A 6,166-nucleotide genomic window follows, 5' to 3' on the forward strand; every position below is an offset into this window, starting at 1 on the left:
TGAATATTGTCCTAATAATTAATCATTAATTAATTAATCATTACTTATAGAACAAAAGTGCATTTTACTGCATTCAAAGGCCTGTTTCCATAAATGTAAACAGCAAAGCTGTTCAGTGCCTATATTTCTTATTCCAGAGGTTATAATAAAAGATGCACTGGAGCTTTAAAACTCAAGTCTTGAACCACATATCATTTTAAGAACTGTGGTTGTGTTAAGACATTCTTGTAAGGTAGCAGAAGTAAGAATTAATTATCTGTGCTAAGCAGAGATCCAAAATGACACAACTGCCATTGCAAGATGGGCAAATTTTAGCATTCTTGTTCACAGACATTATTCTTTGCATAGTCATGCTTCAAAAAACAAAGAAGACTTATGTGCCTGTATGCATCTAGGGAGATGCACAATGAACCAGTAAAAATGGTGTAGATCCATTGCCTTGATGTCATTAGGACTGCAGTGTCAGTGTTTACTGCATATTTTCCTAGCATGTTTTTGTAATTTTGCATAAGGTTTCCAGCCTTCTTTTGGTTTTGTCTATTATTTCCATGCAGCTGAAAATTTCAGTGACTATCAGATCCTTTAAGACAGTCGTAATGGGATGTAAGCATGCAAGAGTGGTGAAACGTCTGGTTTGGACTACCCTCCTGAGGTTACCATGAAATTCTCAGCATACGAATTAATTTCTACCACACTGTGATTCAGTTTGATCACTTCTTATTCTGCATCTTGCAGTAGAAGTCAACATCCACCAAACAGAAACAAGCAAATTACAAGTGAATTTTGCAATTCCTGTAATTCTTCTTAGGCAGAATCCACTGTGCTCCGCATGACCAACAAAAATATATTGTTGGCCCATTTTAGTGCTGTTTACTTAGAAGAAACAAGGTGTAAACTTCAGTTAAATTCATTCCTTGCTGCAATCTTTTTGTAACATTACTCTTTATACCTCAACTGGCAACCTGAAGAGTGGCTGTGAAGGTAAACTGGCTAAGATTTCAATTCTTTAGCAAAACGCAAGTGCTGTGAGGAATGAAATGCAATACAATTCTGTTCTTTTTAATAGAACAAAAGATGGTCAGAAAGCATGGTAAAGATTGCACTTGTTCTCTTACATGAGACACTCAGGATCATCTTTACGCAGCTTGATAGGCTTAGAAAAGCAGCATTTAATTATGAGTCAGTAGATTTTTCGTAAGAAGTGCTCACACACAAATATAGAAAGAGCTCAAATACTTTAAAAGTGAGAGAGAAATTGTTAAAATGATAGACGTAGGTGTTTCTACAGATGCTTCCAAATTAATAGTACTTCATAGAAGCTCAACCTCTTATTATTTTAGATAGAAAAGAAGGTAAAGAATCTTAGGTAAAGACTGGTGGAGGCATGCATTAGAAGGTTGAACAAAGCAGGACGAAATGAAAACTATGAAAAACTGCCTTCATAAACAGTGAGTTCCTTACATTTTCATGTAAAACTTCAGAGGTGAGTACCCTTCATATAGGTTTTCCATAAAGCTAAAAGTAATAAACAAGATAAATCTGATTTCTTCTTTCTTACATTCTATTCTCCCTCTGCTTTTGTGTGGGTCCTGGGATCAAAACTGCTGATGTCAAAACTGCTGAAGTCAAAACTGTGCTATTGTGCACATGCAAACACATTGTGTGAGTTCAGCCTGTTTTATTGGGTATTGATGTCTTGATAGAAATATGAAAATGTGATGCTACTTGTAGCTCTTTTTCAGAATAGGCAAATGGAAAGGTCAACTGGAAAACTGGGCTTCAACCAGGGCTGGCTCACAAATCAGAATGTGAGAAAATTTATGTAAAAACACAAACTTAGTGCACTAGTATGCAATCTGTAGTCATGGTGCAACTTTTGATATATGGCTGCATGTTCTGCAAATCGGTTTTTCATTCACAATTACATTTTTACAGCCAAGGCACACCGAAAGAGTTCATAAACTTGTAAATTCAAATCTCACAGCAAGATGCAAGAGAGTGGAGAATATTTTTCTTTTAATCTAATCTAGATCTCATCTGTAGCCTTGACTATTGTGATAAATTTATTGGTGTTACAGTACTTGTCCCTCCTCAGAGAGATGCTAGACTGAATTCATTACATGAGGCACTTAGCTACAACACCTGTGAGTGTGTGACCTTTAATGAAAAGAAAGATAGCTAGTACCTGCTTAAAGTTCTTTAGAGGGTCACAAAATATCCTCTGCAACATAGATTTTTGAGATTTGAGGTACCTACCATTTGCAAAGTGAACTATAGTATATCATAGCGGCTAAAGAAGAAATAAAAAACTGCTATACTTGCCTATTACTCATTATATGCCAAGCAGCTGCATTTTTGTAAAAGACTGGCAAATGCAGGGGTGTCTTTTCTTTCAATGTAAAGAAAAGCTTATATTACACCTGGCTGCTGTACCCAGCATTAAGGTTGTGGCAGCTGCACTTTGTGATCCTCTGCCACCTGTACAAGACTATAACTTTTGTACTTACCTCTAGAAAATAGGAATGTTGCTCTTCTTCAGAGTGATCAGTTTTGTAGATGGGGTTGATTCAGATCAGTCTATGAGTATAACTCATTTTTGAATCACAGAATCACAGAATTGCTTAGATTGGAAAGGACTTTAAAAACCACACAGCTCCAACCCTTGCTATGGGCTGGTTGCCCACCACAAGATAGGTTGCCCAGGGCACCATCCAACCTGGATTTGTGCATCTCTGGGGAAGATGGGGAAGACCACAGCTTCACTAGTCAGCCTGTGCCAGTGGCTCTCCACTCTCTGAGTGAAAAATTTCTGCCCTAACATCAAATCTAAATCTTTCCTCTTTTAGTTGGAAACTGTTCCCCCTTAAGCTATCACCATCATATCATGTAAAAAGTCAGTCTCCTTCCTGTTGATAAGCTCCTCTCAAGTACCAGAAGGCCACAAGATCTCCCTGGAGACTTCTTATATCAGTCTGAACAAGCCCAGTTCCCTCACCTTTCCTCATAGGAGAGGTGCTCCAGCCCTCTGATCATCTTACTGGCCCTCCTCTGGACCCACTCTAGCAGATCTGCATCTTTGTTGTACTGAGGGCCCCAGGTCTGGGTGCAGTAATTCAAATGTGTGGGTCTTCACAAGGGCAGAGCAGAGGGGAACAATGCCTTTGTCCTGCTGCTACCCCACTTTTGATGCATACCTAGATACAGTCAGCTTAAGCATCAGCATTGTTCCAGAGTGAAGATGCCAGTGCTGATTCACATCCTGAAAACACCCATGTAAAATGACAAGAAACAGTAAAACACTCTCTGTTATTTCTACATTAATGCAACCTCCTTGGTATTTGTGTTTGATAATTATGTGTATTGTTTCTGATGTGATCTTTAAAGAGACATATATATAATATATATAAAATTACGTATAATTATATATATATATAATTTTTTCCTTAAGGCTGATGAACTGGTTCACATCTGTCATACCTTGAAATACAGCTGTTAGCACACAAAATAATCAGACTACAGGTAAAACTATGCTTTCTTCAGCTACCAATAAAGTCAAGAGGATTAATTCTGGTTCAAACACTATCCACACCAAGGATTTTTGTAGCTGTAACTAAGGTAACAACATTGATGATGATGTGTAGCCACAGCAGAGACCAATACATCTCCCAAGTCTCTGCTCTTAAAATTGTTCACAAGAGTAGTTTGAATTTGCTTATGTCAGGAAAACAAGTATGACTAAATGCAAAGCATTGCTGTGCTACCTTGCTTCTTAACCTTCTAGGCCTCCTGTGTGCAATGCTGCATGTAACAGATTCAGAATGAAGACCGCACAGAGAAGTTAAATGGCTTCAAGATTTGTCCCTACTATAGATAACATATAATATGCTTCTTTATCCTGCAGTTCTGACATAAAACTCAGTATGGCTTCTACTGCTTTGACTATTATTAATTTCTACTTGTCATGGCTTTTTACTGTCTCATATGAGGAAAAGTCTTTCTGAAAGCATACTTCAAAATGTTCTGAATTGAAAATGCAAGTAATCATTTCCCTATCTATCTTCAAACTACATTTTTAACCTACCCTTTCCATGGAAGTTATTTTAATAATGTTTTGGATTTTTTTATACATTGCACTGATGTGATGTTTCACAGACAGAAGTAGCAAAGCAAAACTGTTCAATGTACAGTGTTCTCTTCTATGCTGTGCAGTTATAAGATAAAAGCTGCACAACTGTACGGTTCTTAGAGTCAAAATAAATGTTTGCTCTCATCAAGCTCTTCTTTATCTCCCTTATTCCTAAGCTTTTGGTCTGATAGACCTCAGGTAGCATTAAGTCACTCCTACAAAATACGAGTTTCTCCACTGCTCTGCAAAAACACATTTTAATAAGGTACTCAGAGGGTTTTTTTTTATTGTTGATTTTGTTTGTTTGTTTGTTACAAATGGTGACATTGCAGATGCAGCCTCATTTTTCAAAACATCTTCAGGGGGAGGTTTTGGCTGCACAACCTTTTCATCTTACAATGCCTTCTTTCAGCCAGTGGCAGACAGTGCCTGAGGAATAAAGAAAAGAGATTTCCATCAAAAACACATTATATAGGTTTTTTTTATCAAGTAGTATTGCTTGCTTCCCTGATTAGGATTCCACTGGTATTTAACAAAGAGACATCATGGAATTTCTTTGTTCTTAACCATTAATAGAAATCCTGTACCCAGGAGAGCTCTGAGGCAATTAGAAGATCATTAGGACTTCTTGGTCAAGCACTCATCCACATACTCAGCAACTATCTGTGCTAACTGTACCCATTTCTGCTGTTACTGCAACTGTTTTCATTCATGTATGTGAGTGTTAAAAGTATATTGTTGCCTGCTAGTTCAGAAGTGAAAGCAAACCACAAGATAGGTTAAAGTAAAGGCTACAAATCATTGGTCTCCTGGCAAATGAACAGGAAGGTGAAGCAATTCTATGAAGACAAGCATGCTCATAAACTGGGTGTACAGCAGTTTAAATTGCTTGATTAGTTCTTTACAGAGCAGAGCTATTTCACAGATATGCAAAAACTCAACCAGGAGATGTTTCGTTTTGATCACCTATGGAAAAGTGAAGACAAGAGTTTATGGGAAATGGTTTAAATTATTGCTATTCAAATCTAGGATCAATGAGTATAAATATCTTCCTTTTAAAATTAACTAAGATAAATGTTTTCATATTTGGATTAAAAATATAAATAAAAATTGAAATTTCAAACTGTAAGTATTCCTGTGTTAAAATCATCGCATGGCAACAAAATAACACATGTTAACTAAAAAGACTTAACAAATGGAACACATGTAAAACAGAGAAGTATTTTTTGTTTATTTTTTTGGGTGTTTTTTTTTTTCCCCACTAGAAAATGGCTGTTAACATCTCATGAAAATACTGCATTCTTCCAAATAAAACATAATTGCATAGAATTATGTTTAGGTTGCAAGGGAACTTAAAGACCACACAGCTCCAACCCCCTGACACAAGCAGGGCTGCCATCTACTGAGTCAGGCTGCGTAGCCCCCATCCAGTCAGGACTTGTGCACCCCCAGGTATGGGGCATTCACAGCTTCTCTGTACAAGGGCTTCTCTCCTTTGTCCTATCACTATCAGACCATGTAAAAAGTCAGTCTGCCTCGTGATTACACGCTCCCCTCAAGAACTGGAAAGCCACAGTGAGGTCTCCCTACCATCTTATTTTCTCCAATCTGAACAACCCCAGCTACCTCAGTCTTTCTTCATTGCAGAGGTGCTCCAACGCTCTGATCAATGTTGTTGCCCTCCTCTGGATCCCCTCCAACAGCTCTGCATTCTTCTTGTGCTGAGGGTCCCAGACCTGGATGTAGTAATACAAGTGGGGTCTCAGACAGGCAGAGCAGAGGGAGGCCAATCCCCTCCATTTCCCTGCTGGTCACATTTTAGAGTGCTATAAAATTACAATAATAAAAACAGCTGTATTTTCTCAAAAACTCAATATCGTATTTCCCCACTTCACTATGCAAATACCCTAACACCGTGTTCTGCATGTGTAAATCATGAAGGACTTTCTATAGTAGCAAACAAAACCTGCTTTCTGGACTGTGGCTAAAACTCCACAAGAGAACAGATTTTCTATTTATTCCATTTTTAGTTGCTTTTCC

At 37.8% G+C, this 6,166-nt stretch overlaps 1 long non-coding RNA gene across 1 annotated transcript; it reads right to left on the reverse strand.

Moving 5' to 3' along the window:
- Positions 1–4,367: 4,367 nt before the first annotated feature.
- On the reverse strand, positions 4,368–5,952 carry LOC116652477 (uncharacterized). Its single transcript, XR_004305523.2, has 2 exons — positions 5,753–5,952; positions 4,368–4,555 (listed from the first exon to the last, which is right to left on the reverse strand). It is a non-coding gene; the product is annotated as an uncharacterized LOC116652477 (long non-coding RNA).
- Positions 5,953–6,166: the final 214 nt, after the last annotated feature.

This window comes from Coturnix japonica, chromosome Z (genome assembly GCF_054131305.1).
Source record: "Coturnix japonica strain WE chromosome Z, WE-NBRP24, whole genome shotgun sequence".
Taxonomy (NCBI): Eukaryota; Metazoa; Chordata; class Aves; order Galliformes; family Phasianidae; genus Coturnix; species Coturnix japonica.